We start from the raw sequence: 22,181 nt of genomic DNA on the forward strand, positions 1-22,181 counted from the left end.
GATGAGCAGGGATGGTAAATACAAAATGCAGCGAGTATTTTACTCACAGACGCCAAAAATAAATCTTATCATACAATTCCCTAAGCACTTAAGTCTATATATTATATACATACACACAAGGCCTTAAACAATTTACAAATACGCAATATGGCGAACTTAAAATTGGTGCGAAACGTTAGTAATGTAAGTGAATCAGAGTAAGTTACGAAACTAATTCAACTTTGGTCTAGTTTCAGAACATTTCCTGAACTGCATGTTCATTTTTTGTGCAGTAAGTATACTGATATATTTTCATTAATTCCTACTTTCAGGACTTTCCCGAAATTAGCGCATACTGGCTACTCACATGAATTCTGGATGAAAATGGAGACGAAAATATTAGAGACAAAATTTTGAATGAAGAATTTTTAATTGCACAATTGGACAACACTGCACAACACAGAATATCTTTTAAGTCTACTCTAATGTAGGCTAATGTTTACTATATTTATCACTGTAACTAACAAGTAATAAAATAAGAAGTGAATAAACAATAATTCATCACGGAGTTATGAAGAAACAAAATGTAACACAAATAATTATTACATTACAGAAAGATAATTAAAATAAAACAATTTGAAGAAACCTGAGAGAGGTGGTTTGAACCATGAACGTTTAGTTCATCTTAACAACAGTGGGAAGCAACAAATGGGAGAACACATTATGAATGAAATATTGAATGTAATTGGGAGTGCAACGAGGGACCCCATCGTGATGGATTGGACCAGACCGGATACAGAAGACTCGACAAAAGAAGCCGATGTCATCGAGGGAACAGCTGACAGAGGAGACTTGACAGAAGAAGGCAACTCCAACAAGCGAACAGCGGACAGGGGAGACTCGACAGAAGAAGACGACGCCAAAAAGGGAACTACTGACAGGGGAGACTCGGCAGAAGAAGACGACGTCATCGAGGGAACAGCTGACAGGGGAGACTCGGCAGAAGAAGGCGATGCCAACAAGCGAACAGCGGACAGGGGAGACTCGACAGAAGAAGACGACGCCAACAAGGGAACTACTGACAGGGGAGACTCGGCAGAAGAAGACGTCATCAAGAAAAATGATGACAGGGGAGAACTACCCGAGGAACTGGATGCTGACGAGGGAACTGCGGATAGGGGAGAACTGTCCAAGGAATCTGAAGCTGACAAGGGAACTACTGACCTTCGTAAATCTCAGAGGAAAAGGATACCTCCTAAAAAGCTAAGTGATGATTTTTTATAATCAGATCAATCAATAGGATAGATAATATTGGTAAATTAATTACACTTGATATGGTAAAGACTTCTGGTAATACTAATAATATATTCAACTCTACTGGTATGTCAATAATGCATCAAAACTTTCAATGCCTTAAAAATAAGTTAAATGAATTAGAAGTACTATTCAGTCATGAATTACGAGATATAGATATTTTGTGTTGTACAGAACATTGGCTAAATGAAAAAGAAGTAACTTTATTCCATATTAAAAATTATAAACTTGCAAGTTCCTTTAGTCGCACAAAGTATAAAAATGGAGGCTCAGCAATATTTGTAAAAGCCACCAGTAATATATCTCATATTGAGAAAAGACAAACATACTACCTTAACCGAGAAAAGGATTTTGAACACGTAGTAACAGAAATAAAATACTCAAATTATTCGAAATTTTCTCGGGCTTCCAGCCAGGTCATAAGTTGGTGATCCACCGACGATTCGAGGATGTTCATCTTCAGGGCTAAGTGATATCTGAGGGTACCTAGCTCCTTAATTTATAGTGCCAGAGGGAGTCAGCCGAGGAGCTGTGCGCCGATTGGCTGTTATTAGTGCGGACCGCGGCGAGAACGTTGCCGATATGTCGTCTTGCAAGACGACACGTCAGCAACGTTCTCGCCACGGTCCGCACTAATAACAGCCAATCGGCGCACAGCTCCTCGGCTGACTCCCTCTGGCACTATAAATTAAGGAGCTAGGTACCCTCAGATATCACTTAACCCTGAAGATGAGGAAGATGAACATCCTCGAAACGTCGGTGGATCACCAACTTATGACCCGGCTGGAAGCCCGAGAAAATTTCGAATTATCACGTCGCCAGGAAGGCTTCAGTAGTTACTCAAATTATTGTTTCACAGTAGCCTGCATTTATAGATCACTAAGTGGATCTTTGAAAACATTTCTTGAGAATCTTGAAATCCTATTGCACTCGTAAAAAAACAACAATAAACCATTAATTTTATGTGGTGATTTCAATATAGATTTTTCAGAAAACAATAGTGCAGCTTCTGATTTCAGATCACTGATTCATTCATTTAACTTAATAGAGACTATAGATTCCCCCACACGTATAACTCCTACATCACAGACATGCCTGGATCAAATAGTTATTGATAATGATTTCTACCCATTCTCAGCAGAAAATATAAAAATGGGAATTTCAGACCATAATGCTACATTTTTACATATAAAATTAGAAGCAAATGCTGAACCTAAAGCTAGTAATAAGTCCGTCAGCTATAAAAGATCATTTAATGAGTCAAATATAGAATACTTTAAATCTATGCTCCTAAAAGAAGACTGGTCTGATGTGTTTAACAAAACAGATGTAAATGAAAAATCAGTGGAATTCATTAACACTGTAACACATTATTTCAATATCGCATTTCCAATTTAAAAAATTATTCTTTCAAACAAAATGAATAAATCAAAAAATTGGATAACGAAAGGAATCATAATTTCTTGTAAAAGGAAAAGACAATTGCACAATATATGTCAATATACAAATGATTTAAATCTCAAACTATATTATAAAACATATTGTAACATCCTAAAAAAAGTAATCCATAAGGCAAAATTAAATTACAATCAGGACTTCATTTTGAGAGCAGAAAATAAAAGTAAAGCAATTTGGGATGTGGTAAAAAGGGAAACCGGAAAAAAATCAGACACAGCAAAAGTCAATATTGAATTATTAAACAATGGTAGCTTAATTAAGAGTCCACATAAATTAGCTGAAGTGTTTAATAACTACTTTGCAAATGTTACGCAAACTTTAGAACCTGCACCAACAAGGAATCCACAGCCAATCTTTCAACATACAGGGAATAAAAATACAATTTTTTTAAAACCAGTAACCACAGAAGAAATTCACAAAATAATGGGAAACCTAAAATGTAGCCTGGCATCTGGAATTGACGAAATCCCGGATGCAGTAATAAAAGCTTGTAATCATCTTCTAGCTCTGCCAATGACAGACATCTGTAATTTATCCTTAGTCACTGGTAAATTTCCAGAGATCTTTAAAGTAGCAAAAGTTTGCCCAATTTTTAAGAAGGGAGTTAAACAAAATATTGAGAACTATAGGCCTATATCCCTATTATCTGGGTTCTCGAAAATCCTTGAAAAGGATTAGTCTCATTCCTAGAATATAATAATATACTGTCAAATTCTCAGTTTGGTTTTAGAAAAGGTAAAGGAATCAATAATGTTGTAATATCGTTTATCGAATCAATCCTCAATGCTAAAAACAATAAAGAACGAACCGTTGGACTTTTCCTGGACCTTAGCAAAGCATTTGACATGGTTAATCATGAAATTCTAATCTGGAAACTACAACAATTTGGCACAAGGGGATTAGCAGGGAACTGGTTCATCTCGTACTTAAGCAATAGGGAACAGGTTGTACAAATTGGCTCAGTAAAATCAAAATCCGTTCCTATGCCCCATGGTGTCCCTCAAGGCTCAATTCTTGGTCCAATATTATTTCTCCTATACATAAATAATCTCCCGTTAAATATAACTGAAGGGAAAACTGTCTTATTTGCAGATGACGCAAACATAATGCTGAGTGATAATAAGGAAGAGAACTTGCAAATGAAAATTAATGCAACATCAACGAAACTAGACAAGTGGCTAGCAAATAATAAGCTTAAATTAAATGTAAATAAAACTGTCTATGTATCTTTCAATCAATGTCCAACTGCAAATCAAGATTTTCAGGTATAACTCCCTGTAAAGTTGATTTGAATAATTTCGAGGGAAAAATTGTTCCGGAGCCAGGTATCGAACCCGGGACCTTTGGTTTAACGTACCACTGTTCGTTAACAGAAAACCACAATTTAAGTCACACGGAGTTAGTGTGCACTCGAAGTTGGTTGCTTGACGGTTGTCAGCCCACTTTGAGGTCTGTGGATATAGAAGGAAAAATTGGATCGGTGTCGGTTAGAGTTCCCGAGTAGCTCAGTGGTAGAGCGTTGGTACGTTAAACCAAAGGTCCCAGGTTCGATACCCGGCTCCGGAACAATTTTTCCCTCGAAATTATTCAATATCCAACTGACCAGATTCACATAGTTCTTAGTAATACCATAATTAAGGAAGTAGAATGCTCTAAATTTTTAGGTATATGGATAGATTCCAGTCTAGCATGGGAAAAGCATATACAACATCTAACTGAGAAGCTGAGTTGCTTATGTTATGCTTTTCGAGTCCTTGCAAAGATATCATCCATGGAACTTTTAATATCAGTCTATTTTGGATATGTTCATTCAATACTATCATATGGCATTATTACTTGGGGATCTTCTCCAAAAGTGACACAAGTCCTCAAATTGCAGAAAAGAATACTCAAAATCATCAAAAAAGTTCCTATTCGGACTGAAAGTATAAAAATTTTCAGAGAACTAAAAATCTTACCTGTACCCTGCATATATATTTTAGAAACAGTGTGCTTTATTCATCAAAACATAGATTCCTTTAAAACAAATTCAACCTATCATGAGTATAACACCAGAACATCCCAAAACATACATCTGAATTACCACAGGCTTACCAGAAGTCTTAACAGCATATCACATAGAGGCAGCAATTTATATAATAAACTTCCACAGAAAATCAAAGAACTTAACATAAGAAAATTCAAAAAAGAGGTAAAGAACATTTTATTAACACATATGCCATTTTGCACAAATGAATATCTAAATTTAAAATTTTAGTATTTAACGTTTCTTGATACTGCCCTTGACCATTTATGTTTCAGGTAACTCAGAGTTGAAGAAAAGACAGGGAAAAGCAAAAAGAGAAGATACTAGATAGAACAGTGGAGACTGAAGATCAAGCTTGTCATATATTTTTTTTTCTTTTTTTTTTTTTGCATGTCACGTAATATTAAACTGTTAAATTTATTTAGAATTAAGTCTATTCTTGTATTATATTGTATGTTATGTCATTTTTCTTGTGTACTGACGACGCCATGAATGCTTGTAATTCTATCGGCTAATAAAGATCTAATCTAATCTAATCTAATCCAATCTAATCTTTTAAAGCAGTGTATGTATAGCTTGATGTACAATCACAGGTGTAGGCCTAACAATTATTTGCAAAATACAGTATTGCCACATTGTGCAATTAAAAAATTTTTCGACGAAATTTTGCAACATATTCGTCTCCATTTTCACCAGGCTTCACATGATGTAGTCCATGTGTGCCAATAATTTTGAGGCACTCGTTATATAAAAGAAACATTCCATTTTTTTTTTCAATTTTCTATTATACTGTAGGTACTAATTAATGCACTCACTACCCAAGAGCGCCTGCAGGATCCAATAGATAGATAGATGGATGGATGGATGGATGGATGGATGGATGGATGGACGGATGGACAGACAGACAGATAGATATATTATTAACCGTTGGAATACAATAAATTATTCATGGCATCGTCAGTGTACATTAATCTAACAATGATACAATAATTTTACAGTCATCTTAATCTATGGTAACATGTCACATGGTTATTTAATAGAATACTAGAATATAATGGATTTAATCACTAAGCAAATAACGTACTGCTAATTCAGTCAGTAATGCATAACACACTAGAATAGTTACTTGTAAATAAGATGCTGAGTTTATTTTAAGAGATACACAATTAATTATGTTGTAATCATACACTAGCAGGCAATTGATTTTCTTTCTTCTGAGTCTTGATGCTCCCTCTCTTCCAGTAGGGTGTCCAGGCACATGAAACAAGAGAGAACAGAAGGGCAGTACTCACAAGAATAAATGGTTAAAATTTAAAACTTTATATTTAAATATTCCTTTGTGCACATTGGCACGTGTATCAGTAATATATTTTTAATAGATTTCTTAAACATACTATTGTTATGTGCCTTGACATGTGGGGGAAGTTTATTATATAAATTACTGCCAGTATGTGTTGGGGTATTGAGAGTTTTGGCAAGTCTGTGATAATTCAAATGTATATTATTGGATGTCCTAGTATTGTGCTCGTGATATTCTGAGTTTGTTTTAAAGGAATTTAAATTTTTAAGAATAAAGCATAGGCCTACCGTTTCTAGGATATAAACACAGGGTACCAGTAAAATTTTAAGTTCCTTGAAAAGTCCTTTACTTTCTGTGTGAATAAATACTTGCTTCATAATTTTAATTATTCGTTTTTGTAGTTTAAGTACAAGAGAAGATTTTGATGATGATCCCCAGAATATGATTCCATATGATATGACTGAATGTACATAGCCAAAATAAACTGACAATATTAGCTGAATGGGTGATATTTTTTAAAGGACTCGGAATACATAGCATAGTCGAGATATTTTTTCTGTTAAGAACTGAATGTGGCTTTCCCATGTCAGGTCTGTATCAATCCAGATACCTAGAAATGTTGTGTTTTTAACTTCGTTAATTATGGTGCCATTAAGTGTAATCTGTACAGGGTCTTGCAACCGTTGTTGATTGAAATTCATAAATACTGTTTTATTTGCATTTAATTTGAGCTTATTATCTGTTAACCATTACTCAAGTGTTTTGGAAGTTTCGTTAATTTTTTGTTGCAAGTCAATATTCCTGTAGTCATGTAGTACAATGTTTGTGTCATTTGCAAATAATACTGTTTTGGCTGGCATAAGGTTAATGGAAGGTCGTTTATGTACAGAAGAAAAATACTGGACCAAGAATAGATCCTTGAGATACACCATGTTCTATTGAAGTAATGCCTGATTTGACTGATTCGATTTCTACAATTTGCTTCCTGTTACTTAGGTATGATGTAAACCATTCCCCTGCCAATCCCCTTACACCAAAATTCTGTAGTTTCCTAATTAGTATTTCATGATTAACCATATCAAACGCTTTACTAAGATCCAAGAAAAGCCCTACCAATACTACTTGCTCTTTGTTGTCTCTAGCATTTAGAATGAATTCTGTAACGTTCTGAATGGCATTATTAATTCCTTTACCTTTACGAAAGCCAAATTGTGAAGTATAAAATAAGTTACTACGTTCCAGGAAGGGTACTAATCTGTTGTACATCACTTTTTCAAGGATTTTGGAAAATACAGATAACAGAGCAATAGGTCTGTAGTATCCAATGCATTGTTTTTTACCCTTTTTGAAGACTGGGCGGACTTTTGCTACTTTAAAATTTTCAGGAAATTTACCTGAAGTCAAAGATGAGTTACATATATCAACCAATGGAGTTATCAAGAGAGAGGCACAACTTTTTATAACATCTGGTAAGATGATTAGAAAGTTAGAGAAAATGGATGGACGAGGAGAGAGAAAACTGTTCTGAAATCTAAATTACCTTGTGCATGCATTCATAGTTTAAAGCATTCGCTTTTGTTGAATTGTTTACCGAGGGCTTGAGAAAACATGTATTGAGCAGGTAGAGAAAAATATAAAAAAATGCGTAAAAAAATAAATCTCAGTGGTAGCAATTAGGTTATTACCACTGGCTACCACCTTTGGGCGCCCTTGTCACTACCACCATAATTCTCAACTCCAGAGGTGGTACTAGCCTGAGACCGAGGGCCCCCCCCCCCAGTTTTGGTGAAATAGTTATTTTAAAATTCCTTAATTATTTCTGAATAAATTGCTTATTTACTGATATAAAGCAAACTAATGAATTTAATTAACTGAATTTCACATTAGATTAAAAATTTGATTTATTCTAGACATCGTTACCTGAACTCCAAAACCTCGTAACTCGCTCAGATGTCGATTTTCACTTTTTGCGCCTTTTGAAAGTGTATTCACAGAGAAAGAAATTAAGTGGTTTCGTAATAGCCCATATTAGCGCTAGTATTTTGAATTAAGCTTCACTGCTTTGTCAGTAGATGGATCTGTAGATGCGGTATACTATCAAAAACGCGCAAAAAGTGAAAATCGACATCCGAGTGAGTTACGAGGTTTCGGAATTAAGATAATTCTATTTTTAACATTGAGTTTATTTATTCTGTTTCAAAAATATACCAAATGAAATAAAGTTTAAACGTAATATTTTTAACATGCACACCACAATCAACATTTTTAGATACTTCTATAAAAACAAGAATTGCTGTATGCATTCAGAATATGGTAGCCTATATCTGACAGTGACGACTGCCAGTTAGTCTAACAATTACAGAAAGAATTCGTCGTTTCGCAACAGTTTTCAGTAGCAAATGATAAGTCGCTGATGCTAATAGTGTTCTTATATTAGATGCATTTTGTCTAAACAACAATGTCACATTACCCATCCTTCCAAACTCTAAACTGGCTACGGGTTAACGAACGTAGAAATTTTCATTCCCTTGTTCTCCTTTTCCTAGTCTTTCACACCTCTACACCTACCTTTCTACCTTGCCTCCCGTTTCAGTTACCTTCATCATATCATAATCTCTTCACACGCACGCAAAATAGCCGCATACTAGCCATACCAACACATAAGACATCATCATACACAATCTCACTATCGTACTTGTGGAGTACCTTACCCAGTGACATCAGAGACTGTCGGATTTTAGCAGTGTTCAAAAACAAACTTATTAAACATTTCCTTACTGCGTAGGGTAGGTTTAATTTTTACTTAATTAATAAAAAAAAATTCTTTATTCTTAACTTCTACAATAAACCTTTATTAATCAATTAACTTTTTAGTACTTTGATTTTTATTGTATTTGTAAATTTAATATTAATTGTAATTGTGTTCTTAATATTGTAGTTGTAATCCCCTGGTAGAGGGGAAGAGAAGATCTGATAGACTTATCTCTACCAGGTTAAATAAATAAATAAACCATGTTGAATCTTTCGTACACTACTTTTAACACTTGAATATAAATAATTGATCAAATGGCGATCTTACTCGTGTTAATTATGTAAGCATGTGCAGCTTACAGCTGTTTCGGTGCTACTTGACACCATCCTCAGAGCCTTCTGTGTCTCGGCGTCATCTCAACTTCGCTGCCTGTTCTGTGGGTGCGTTCATGTGAGGAAGAGTTGTGTCAAATAGTGTGTGTTCACATAAATGCACCCACACAACAGGCAGCGAAGTTGAGATGATGCCGAGACACAGAAGGCTCTGAGGATGGTGTCAAGTAGCACCGAAACAGCTGTAAGCCGCACATGCTTACATAATTAACACGAGTAAGATCAATTATTTATAAATAAATATTTTGAATATTTCGAGGGAAAAATTGTTCCGGAGCCGGGTATCGAACCCGGGACCTTTGGTTTAAATTACCAACGCTCTACCACTGAGCTACCCGGGAACTCTAACCGACACTGATCCAATTTTTTCCTCTATATCCACAGACCTCAAAGTGGGCTGACAACCGTCAAGCAACCAACTTCGAGTGCACACTAACTCTGTGTGACTTAAATTGTGGTTTTCTGTTAACGAACAGTGACGTGTATTATGCAAATCAAGATTTCAGGTATAACTCCCTGTAAAGTTGATTTGAATAATTTCGAGGGAAAAATTGTTCCGGAGCCGGGTATCGAACCCGGGACCTTTGGTTTAACGTACCAACGCTCTACCACTGAGCTACCCGGGAACTCTAACCGACACTGATCCAATTTTTCCCTCTATATCCACAGACCTCAAAGTGGGCTGACAACCGTCAAGCAACCAACTTCGAGTGCACACTAACTCCGTGTGACTTAAATTGTGGTTTTCTGTTAACGAACAGTGACGTGTATTATGCAAATCAAGATTTCAGGTATAACTCCCTGTAAAGTTGATTTGAATAATTTCGAGGGAAAAATCTAAAAAAAAAACAGTGGCATACGCAGAATTTTGTCAAGGGGGTCATTATTAAAACTGTTTACAATTTACATTATCGATATTTCAAATTTTGTATATTATTATTATTATTATTATTATTATTATTATTATTATTATTATTATTATTATTAGCTGAGTTTTTACAGTAGGATGTGAAACTGGTTCCAGAAAGAATGTTTGCGACAACATCGTCATGCTTCAGCTGCAAAGAAGCATTTGCCAAATGTGAAATTTGTTCTTCAAAACTCAGCCTTAAGATTATGCCTAGAGTGCCAAAAACCACATCAACTGTTGCCCTAGAAATTGAATGTAATATTCAACCAATCAGACACTATATCTTACAAAAGGATCTAAAAATACACTTAAAATTTCAAGCCTCCTCCAGATCTCAGATGTTCTTCAAACTGTCAGATGATATCCTGTGTAATTTCTATAAAATAAAAAAAGAAGAAATACCAATCTATATCACAGACACACTCATTGCTAAAACTCCAGTTGTGAACGAAATTCCTCCATGGAAATGGGTGATTCCAGAACATAGCACACAAATTCCAGGAAATCATTCCAAAAATGATCCTCCATACATTCTTAAGTTAGATGCCATGGAATTACTCTGCAGTACATATAAGGATCACCTTCAAATTTATACAGATGGATCTCTAAATCCTAATAATGGGACATCAGGAGCAGGGTATTATATTCCAAAATATCAAGAAAGTTATTTCATACCATGTTCATCCTCCTCCAGTCTTGACATTGAATTGCTAGCTATTGATGCTGCTCTTCAGTGTGTTACTCAAATTTCTGGAAAATCTATTTGCATACTTACCGACTCCAAGGGGGCTATATTTAATATAATTAAATATGTACCAAACCTATATGCACATAGAATTATTCCAATTCAGAAACAACTAAGTAAACTAAAAGAAATCCAAAAAGAAATATTGTAACATTTCAATGGATACCTAGTCATTGTGGTATACCTGGAAACGAGAAAAACAGGCAACATATTTGCAACCAAGACCTCTTCAAGTGATATCTCTATCCAGTGCTTTTGCTTCAGTAAAGTCTCATTTTACAAACCTATGAATCAACAATTGGCTCTCTTCTGACAAAGGAAAAATTTTACAGTCTGTACAAAAGAAACAAAATGACCTGAAAATGTACAAAAACTTGCCCAGACATGTTCAAACATTTTTAACAAGAGCCAGAACAGGTCACATTGTCACTCAATTGTACCTACACCGATTTCACATTTCTGATAATCCTACTTGTCTGTGGTGTAATAAGCATGGTGAAGATCTGGAACACATTCTTCTATACTGTCCATCCATAAACCACAAAAGAAGTAAATTAAACTCATCAATACCGGTTGCAGAAGACATAGCCCTGCAGTATATATTGACTACACCCCAACTCTGGCTCCTAGCAACAGGCATCTATAATGAACACCGATCAAAATACTCATTTCTCGTGAAAAACAACAACTGAATAGACTACAGTGGACTTTATGTTGTCAGCAAACAGCTGGATACATTAAGAAGATTGATTTGATTTACGAGTGTAATATACATGCACAAGTTTCCTGAATTTTTCAAAGTTTAGTCGGTTTCTTGATATGTTATGAATGGACGACCATTTGGAGAACAATCTTTCAAGCTGTGTTGATGATGCTGGTATGCTGAATAGTTTAATGGATAACTTCACGAGATCTTTGTGATGTCTTTTAGCAAAATGCCAAACTGTAGCTAGTGATTGGACTTATTTTTCATGTAATTTATCTAATATTCCCACATGATCTCTATACTGTTGGTAGCCTGTGATTCTAGCTGGATACAAATTCTGCAGAATAAAATTTTCTACAACTTCAAGATATTTTTCAAATGATCATGGTCGTCAGAAAGCTAATATGTAATCACAATTCCATTGCAATTTTCTTTTTTGACAATAGTTCATCAGTTCACTCACAGAGTTCAGTATTTGAACAGTATCATTAACCTGATCAAGAAAATCATTGTCATACAGTAAAGACTTTACAGTGAAAGGTATCTTTTCTTTTTCTTCATTAGCTGACACCTTGCTCATTGTAGTGATATTCCTGTTTAAGAATAAACATGTATCTCTTTGGGAGCACAAACATGTATCTGCAGCTAGCTCTACTTTACTATCTCCACTTTCAAACAACTCATGTTGGTGGTCAGGACGCTTCATCACTTTTAACGCACTGCTTACATGAGATGAAATGTCAGTGGGCATTAAGTTCTTTGCAAGAAGATTACCTATATGTGAAATGCAAGCAGAATACCATATACATGAACATAATTCATTTTAATCATATTGCTTTGACACTATGCAATATACATCTATGTTTACTTCTCTTTCACTAGCTTTTTGTATGATTTCTCATAATTTCTCTTTCATTTCCGCAATCCCAGACATATCAGAGGTTTCTAGAAAGATGCTTTCAAATTATATAGTAAAGTCACCAAAGTAATTTTTCCACACGTCAATGAGAAAGACCGACCCCAATGCATTCTGTAATTGTACACTTCGTTCAAGAGTTTGTCTTCAATGACCTCTCGAGTATATGCAGAACGCATAACTCTACAAAGATCTTCAAAATGAACAGAATCTACCGTATTAAATAGAATATTATAGCCAAAGAAGAATATTAATATCCATCATGTTGATAAATGCAGTCATATTAGAATTTGTTAACTTAGATGAACTCAAAACCTTTTTGAGGAATCACTGTTTCAAGATCTTTAGTAATTATGAGTGCAGATGAAACTAAAGCTGTAACATTCGTAGCCTGGAGATCTTCATTCTGCAAAGTGCATATATCAGATGCCCTGTTAGTTTACTGAGTTGAAAGGCTGCCAATATTAACACAAATATTAGATTCACCACCATAAACAGACAATGCTGAAGTTTCACTCAAAGTAAAGTTTTCTTTCTTACACACTCTTTTATGTGCTTGATAGACGCTGTGTTGCTATGTTTTTAATCATCGAGCCACAAAATGTACATTTTCAGCAGTTTTTATTTTCATGTTTTGTGACAAAAACAAGTTTGTCCTACTTGCTATGCAAAGGTCTTCCTGCATATGATATGTTATTTTCAACTTTTATTTTTAATACAGGATCTTGCTAAGTTAAAAATGATTAATTATGAACTCTTACTGGATGCTTCGGAACTATGCTGTGAACTGATGTTGATTATTTCATTTCATCTTTTTAAAATTTCTAGACTAACAAGTCACAATATTATCACAATATAAAATTGCTGCCTCTGGGAAAGTGTTTACAGAGAGTTCTCAAAAGAACAATAAATATTTTGTTTTCCCTTCTAATATTGGCCACTGTGAACAGGGCGACTTCTCCAGTCAGAGGATAAAGGAAAATAAACGAAGTCGGCATTATGCACAAAGACACTATCCATTACCAAAATAATATAAAGAGTTCGGCAAAAAATATAAAAACAAAAGATGCAGGTGAGGACCATGGGAAACATAATGACAAAATGTACATGATGAAAAACTTCAGCAGCCTTTGATGGCTAATAAACTCTGGGATCTGTATTGACGTGACAAGTAGCTAAGGAATACACTGAAACACAGTGTGGTGTCAGTGTATCATTGCGAAGAATATAAGAAATGACTTAATATGAAGAACTACAAGTATTGCATGCTGGTAACCTGGGACTTGAGTACTGGTAACAATTCCACACTCTGTTTCTTTACTTTTTACAGCAAATTTTGAATATATTATATTTTTTACATTTATGATAAATTACGCATTTTACGTGATGTAGAAATTATTTTCTTATGCGGAACTTCCCACCTCTGGTGAAGTGGCAAAAGAAGATGTTATTAAACATTTATGTATTCTATGGCGAATACAAATAAGGCCTTCATTAACTTCCTTTTTTAAATCAAGCAACAAAGAGTAGCTGCGATCACAAGTGAGATTTCTTTAAGTTTAATTTATTATGTCAATCAGTCCTCAGTTAGTATTGAATTACATACTTGCTGGACTAATATTTTTATGCAATTTATATAAGCAGGCCAGAGCAATCAATAAGAAAATCAGGGGAGACCAAGTCTGTGCAGGAAATGAAAAGCTGTCGGCCTAGGTGGTGCAGTTGATAGAGTGCTGGCCTTCTGTGCCCAAGGTTGCAGGTTCGATCCTTGCCCAGGTCGATGGCATTTAAGTGTTCTTAAATTCGACAGGCTCATGTCAGTAGACTTACTAGCATGTAAAAGAACTCTTGTGGGACAAAATTCCTAATCTCGACAGTACTGTAGTATTTCAACCAAAGCAGCAGCAGTAGCAGCAGCAATAATAATAATAATAATAATAATAATAATAATAATAATAATAATAATAATAATACAGGTAATAATAAAGAATTATATACCATTCAGAAAGAATAGTACATTTCAATAGTATGCTAATGATGAAGTCTGCATGAGAAGAGAGGAGGATAATTTATTTACTATGCATTCGTACATTGCTTCGACTTTATGAATTAAGACTTCAAAATAATGTTCTCTATGTAGCAAAATAAAAATGAGGTGAGGAGAGAAGCAGAACATTTCTTCGTAAAAATTAAACAAGATTTCTTTTATGCACGATAATTTTCATTTCACCAATAAAGCCTACTGCATGTAGGCTACTGCTAAATAATCATTGCCATAACATATTATTAAAAAAGTTATGCAATATACAACCCATATCGTCGCCTTGTGGATGAAGTGGCGTAACTCCAACAAATCGATTTTAGAAATATGTTCGTCTTTAATACTTCCGTATATAAACTACATACAGATGTATTCAAAACTGACATATCTCTAAAATCGATTTTTTGAAGTTACATCTTTTCGTTTGTAAGGTGACGAATATGATACAATGAACTGCAGAAATTTGATACCGTAATAATTTGATAATTGTGTTAGGTTTGTATGGTCTGCTCTTAAGCCAGGAAGTATGGAATCAGGAAAATGAAGTAAAGTGAAAACATTAACCTTGCCAATAACAATCACAGGGCCAAAGAGGCACAGATTAGCTGATTGGACAATAAGTAAAAGAGATCTAAATGTATGACACACACAGTTCTTCTCAGACCTGTGATTCTGGCAAAGAGACAAACACAACAGATACTTTGATCCATTCTACTTCCTTCTTATGTGTCAATCTATGTTCTAAATTCTCTCAGGATTAGGAAGTTTACTCTAGAATTGAATCAACTCTATTGTCTTATAGCATTACCGGTAAGTGAAACAAAGATCCTTCCTACTGTTATCAGTGTAAGTTGTACTGTTGCGTGAATACTTGATAGGCTTCGATGCTCAACCAAAGGAAACCTTTCTTTTCCTAAGGTAGATTACATAAGTTATTTTGAAGAGACTACTTAATCCCTTCTTTCAACATGCTTAACACCCACACATTTTCACAAAAGCCACAATGAAAATGTGAAATGTCAGAGGTACAATTGTTAACGTTTCATTTCTGTTAAATTCAAAGCTGTAGCAATGTCACAATTATACACTTTCAAGCCAGCAGAATTATCTTCAATTTCCTACATAGTACATCACAAAAGTAAATTATTTGTTTAATGACCAGGACTACATAAACTGTTTCACATAGTTAGCGTAAAGCTGGATAAACAATAATCAAACACTAAAAGAAGAGATGCATAATGACGGATATCACAGTATACTAAATCTTGCATGAACATTGAACATTTATCAAAGTATACTAAGTTAGAGAAAGAAAAATGGAAGGTACGACATATAACAAATTTGTAATGAGGAACAAGATGTGAAATACCACAAAATCAAACACATACTGTACTAATGAAACATAGCTACAGCAAAATTCCCGCACTGTGACAGACATTTCACTCGCAAATTTAACTGATAAATGTTTTAACAAACATGCAATGAACAGCATATTATGACTACTGAATAATAATTTAACTGTACTTGTATGAATTCTATTACAAAGAATATGCAATTCTGAAAGCACAATGTGTCCAATTTAAAACTTTATCACAAAAACAACACTTTAATTAACTGTCCAAAGCTGTGCTAGTACTTTCCAAAAGGCAAACTGCAAGATAGTTGCAATAGCATCATTGGACGGTAACTCTCATTATCACTAACAAGGAAAGGTGACGACCTCGTGATGAGAATCAATAGGGAACTTTCTGTGGTCGACAAGCACAAGACCAAAGTGCAGCAACAATAAAGTGTCGAACACAATAATTCAAATCAATTTCGGTTCGTATTGAATATCATGTCAACATCAATTTCATTAGCTGCAATGTAGTCTGTAACTTCTCATACAAAGTCCAATCCTCTGGTCCTCACAGCAGTGTCGAGGGTAAAATCCGTCTAACAATGAACCTTGTGACCTTGTGTGATGTTGTTTTGTAGCAACGTTTGAATTGGTACACGAAATATTTGCTGGCTTTAAAATTGGGAATGTCCATCGAGATAGTTGCTTCTTTTGCCCACTTCTTTATAGACCAGTAGTGAATTACGCGTCCAATGCCACATGCATTCTGAAATATGGTGTACATAATATTATGTTAGTAAATATGAGCAGTTCTGTGTTTTATAGTACCACTCTATCAAGAGCTATAACTATTTGCAGCACTTTTCCCAGTGATATCTTGAATTTTTGGGCAGTTTCTGCAACAGTTTTCTTTGCAATATTAACATTGTTATAGACACTTTTTTTTTTTTTCAGAAAACTGTTCGTGAAACCTTTTCCATTTCACTTTGGGGGGGTAATGGTTCATAGGAAATGGAACTAGTTGCCGTGTTGGAGAACCTGGCATATCACTATCTTCAGATTAAATGTCCAATGTTCCCTCATTATCACACCACAATGTCTATCCTTCCAACATGACAGCATCACTACTGATATGTTGCTCCAATAGGCTACACAACTCCCTGTGATTCGCCTGTCGATGTACACTGGAGCCGTGTTGTCCCGTAGGTAATTCTGCATCACCTCATTCATCATATGTGCCATATCATAAGCGTTATGTTACAATCTATTTTGCAAAAAACACAATAGTCTACACTTATTCCACACACAGTATTCATTAGTGTAGGAACACACCTGTGCCCTGAATCATACTACAAGGTGGAGCAGAATGAACTCATGATTTTGACTTATGTAATACCCATCCGATAGTTGGGGTGGATTGAAGGTAGGCATAGCATAACATTGGTCGAGATATGCCATTTAAGGTTAGAGTATCAATTGTTTAGGTTTACATAGCAACGACTTCTGTTTTGTTACTGAAATCAACAAATCTGAATTATTTGAGTAAATGCACTGAATAAATATGCCTCACTGTCAGCAGAACATCGGACATTCACTATATTGAAACATAAAAAAACAGAGACTCAGTAATAACAACACAGCAATTTTTCAGGCGGCATTTCAATGTTGCAAGACAAGGAAGAGTTTTGGATCGCAACACAATCAATAACTGGATTGAGAAATTACGAATGACAGCTTCTGCAAGAGATGACAAACCTGCAGGAAGATCTCGAACTATGCGTACACAGAGAATATCCCGCACCAAACTGTCACCTTCTGGCTATGAAGTGGTTTCATATGCAGTTCACGAGTTTTCTGAGCGCTCCAGTATGGCATGTTGTGTTTATTTACACTACCAGACAATTCAAAGTGGGCTTCGTCTGACTTATTAAGTGACGAATAATCCCTGTAACTTTCGATCATTAAATGAATTAATTCATTGCAAAATTCCATTCTTGAGACGGAGTCACAGTCTGACAACTCTTTCACTATTTGAATTTTGTGCAGATGGTAATATAAGTCTATGTGCAATATCAGACGAAGAGACCTGTTTGATATGTTAAGGGCAACAGCTTGTCGAAGTGCAGATTGTTTTGTACTGCGAATGACAGCAGCATGCACTCTTTCGATATTCTCCAGTGTACACACAGTTCAAGTTCTGCCTGCAGGTTTGTCATCTCTTGCAGAAGCTGTCATTCGTAATTTCTCAACCCAGTTATTGTGTTGCAATCCGGAACTCTTCCATGTCTCGCAACGTTGAAATGCCTCTAAATAATCGCTGTGCTGTTAACACTGAGTCTCTGTTTTTTTTTTATTCTTTCAATAGTAAATGACCGATGTTCTGCTGACCAATGAGGCATGTTTATTTAGTACATTTATTGAAATAATTCAGATTTGTTGATTTCAGCAACAAAACAGAAATCGTTGCCATGTAAACCTAAACAATTGATACTCAACCTTAAATGGCATACCTTGACAAATGTAATGCCATGCCTAGCTTCAATCCACCCCAACTATCGGATGGTTATTAATTACGTAACTCGAAATCATGAGTTCATTCTGCCCCACTTTGTATATATGTAAGTACCAGTCACTGATGTACACAAAGGACACTTGCGAGGCATATGCCGTATCACTTAATGCAGCGGTACTCATTATGTGGCCCGCATGCAGCTCTCGAGCACATTTATTGTGGCTCTTGGAATAATTTTACTTTCATTACATTTACATGCAAATACTAAGTATAAATATATCTTTATTGAAATTCTACAAAACTTTGGATATTCCTGTATCATTTCTAGCAGTGCAGTGCTGTACTGCACGTGTTCAACAATGCAATGTATTAAATTTCTATGCTCAGCCTTACTGGTTTTGATGAGGTGTACGTTTGTTTGGCAGACCATTTGAATTTGTTCATTGTCGTCGGAAGCTTTCAAAATGAAATATACATTTTTCTTAGTTTCTATGAACAAGCGACTGAATACTCGGTTACTGTTATTATTATTCCTATTCAGTTGAACAGTTAATTGATAGTGGTAAGATTATTGCAGTGCAGTGTTTAATAATGGCTGGTGTTTTTTAGAAAGGAAAAAAAAAAAAAAGAAGAAGAAAACTGGAAGAGTTTTTCAAGATAGTTGGGAGCATGATTTTTTCTTCACACCTGCTACAAAGGCAGTGCCATGTGTTTATTATGTCGTGATATATAGTTCAAGGTTATAAACGATTTAATCTTAATAGGCATTATAATACCATGTATTCAAATTTTGACAGCAAGTATCCTAAAGATTCTAAATTGAGAGCAGAAAAACTAAAAACATTAAAAATGTCAATAGTGTCTGAACAAAAAACGATGTTTGCTACCATAAGTGAAAATAAATTGACAACAAAAGCATCGTATCAAGTAGCATAAATTTTAGCATGCAAAATAAAACCATTTATTGATGCAGAGATTTTTAAGGAGTGTTTCTAGTCGTATACGACACATTATTTTCTAAATTTCCAAATGCAAACCAGATAAAAAGTGACATACAAAAGTTACAACTTTCTGACTCTACTTGTGTTAGGAGAGTTAACGAAATGTCGGGAGACATGCTGCTTTGTACTCTCAATGAAATTGGTGAATGTGACTATTTCAGCCTTGCTCTGGATTCGTCCACAGATATTGGTTCCATCTCTCAGTTGCTTTTATTTGTCAAATATCGTAATACGATAGCAATTATAAAGGAAGAATTTTTAACTGTAATACCTATGACAGGTCAGACACAGGGAATAGATTTTTTTGAAGCAGTTAAATCATTTTTCGACAAATATAAAACTGACCTGAACAAACTTTTATCAGTATGTATTAACGGTTGTCTCTCAAAGAAGGTTATCAAACAGGATTTATTTCTCTGTTAAAAAAAAAAATTTAAATAGAGACCAGTTATTAACATACCATTGTATTTTACATCAAGAAAATCTTGCTGCTAAATTTGACGAAGTTAACAGGAAGTGTAAAGGCTTGTAATAACACCACAGTCTACTGGGTGTTCATTTCAAAGTGTGTCATGACGTCACTGTTGTTGGGTCACCGATTTGAAGCGAGTTTCAGCTTATATGTTAGAGAAGTTGCCCATTATTTAAGGCGTTCTTCAATCTTAACTTGAGAATGTGTATGGTATAACTTGAACGTCGTAGCAACAGATGGCAGTCTGTACGGTCTGTGTGCTACCATAACCTCTTTCGAAAAGTGTTTTGCGCTGGCAAGTCGTACGCAGGGTATTTGTTATCATCGGTTGCGTATGGTAACATTTCACAACACAAATCAAATGCTCCGTGTCCATGTTGACCGTCGAAGTTAATGTCAACAAATACGTAAGTAATCGTCTTAACCCTCTCCCCATATCCCGACAGTACGTATTTCCAAACAGTTCACATTCCTGCCACTACCAGCGTTACCGTATGTATCGGCACGTACTCTTCAGAATGAATGCCGTACTTGCTAGCCAACTTCTCTGCCTCTTAGATTATACACCTGAGCTGCGGAAGTGTAGGAAGATTGAATTCTCTAGGCTCATCAGCTAGCCACATGACGGCATACAGTGAGCCAAGACACATTTTGAACTGAACACCCAGTAGTATATACAGTCACGAAGCTCAATATGTAGAAAATATGCATCCAATGACAGTTGAACTTTAGTTGCTAGTCACTAGGATCACTACTATCGCACAGTGTATTGTCCCTAGTACTCTCAGTTGCTAACAGCTTGGAGCATTGTATCGCGAGAAATGCAAAAAATCACCTCAAGCTTCGTGACTGTATGTACTAGACTGTGACAACACACTCTAGAAAAAAAAATACATACTAATATAACGTTCAGTAGTACTTCATATAATTTTTCGTAGCAAAAAAAAAAAAAAAAGAGTGAGCAAAAGACAGATAATCCGTCAATTGGTTAATAGGGTGTTGGATAATCGGGGTTCTATACATTTCGATATAATACAGTACTTGCTTGATTATTTCTATGGATAATGAAGACAACAGTGATTATAGCAGCAGGAGCAACAGTGATGATGATGATGATGATGATGATGATGAGGACGACGACGACGATGAAAGTGATTCAGAATTAGCTACCGTCAAATGGGCAAACTTGGAACATTATCACAGGGTATTTTCCTTTTGTCACAGTAACACCAAACTGTAATAGAACTAATGTGCTGCACAACAAAGTAACAAGTGAAGATTAAGTTGCCACTATGACAAAACGAAAATACCCTATGATAATGTTCCAAGTTAAAACACTTCCAACTTTGCCCATTCGACGGTACTCCATTGTAATGCGGTGCAGAATTGGTCAGTCAATGTTTTTATAATGCATGCTACATTGTATTTCTATTTTCGAACTTTCCCTCTCTTCATTTACTCCATCCACTACTAGTGTGAAACTACCCCCAACTCCGCATTCCTTCTAGGGCAGATGAACTGTCATCGACAGTACCTAAAGGCTTAAACGCGTCAGGAAGTCAATAACATGTATATGCTATGATAACAGTATGTAAGTAGAGTTATGGTGAGTACTTGTATACAGCAATGTGAAGGTACACCATTACTTATATAATTTTTGATTACATTTAATTTAATTAAAATTACATAAAAACACATAGCTTTATTTAAAAGCACTCACCAAATGATGATGAAAATGTTAATCTGTAATATCACTGCAAACGCAAAACTGAGACATTTTCATAACATCTTGAAGGTGGGAGCTGACCCTTCCAAACTGTGGAGAAACTTACGGACAATTGGTTTAGGAAATCCCAGGACTCAGGTAGACAGTGTGTCAGTTTCTCTTGACGAACTAAATGGCCATTTTGCAACGGTACAGTCAATAACCTTGGATACGGTCGACAAACAGCAGACAGTTAACGAATTACAAATGACTCCAATTCCGAACAGAGAAATATTTTTCTTCACTTATGTCACAGAAACTGAAGTAAGAGTGGCAATAAAACGTATTACTTCTAAAGCTGAAGGTGTGGATAATATTAGTATAATATTATTGAAGAAAATATTGGACATAATACTGCTGACATTAACACATATATTCAACGCCTCACTCATAACTTCTACCTATCCGAACCTCTGGAAGAAAGCCTTTATCCATCCGATCCCCAAAATTAAAACCCAATTATGTGCAAATGATTTCCGTCCAATTAGTATCCTACCTGCTCTATCAAAAGCTCTGGAACGTATTGTTCACAAACAATTAATGAACTATCTAA

General features: G+C 35.3%; 1 non-coding gene across 1 annotated transcript; it reads right to left on the minus strand.

The window, feature by feature from the left end:
• Positions 1–9,490: 9,490 nt before the first annotated feature.
• Positions 9,491–9,562, minus strand: TRNAK-UUU (transfer RNA lysine (anticodon UUU)). The gene has a single exon. It is a non-coding gene; the product is annotated as a tRNA-Lys (tRNA).
• Positions 9,563–22,181: the final 12,619 nt, after the last annotated feature.

The sequence above is a fragment of the Periplaneta americana genome, chromosome 8 (genome assembly GCF_040183065.1).
Source record: "Periplaneta americana isolate PAMFEO1 chromosome 8, P.americana_PAMFEO1_priV1, whole genome shotgun sequence".
Taxonomy (NCBI): Eukaryota; Metazoa; Arthropoda; class Insecta; order Blattodea; family Blattidae; genus Periplaneta; species Periplaneta americana.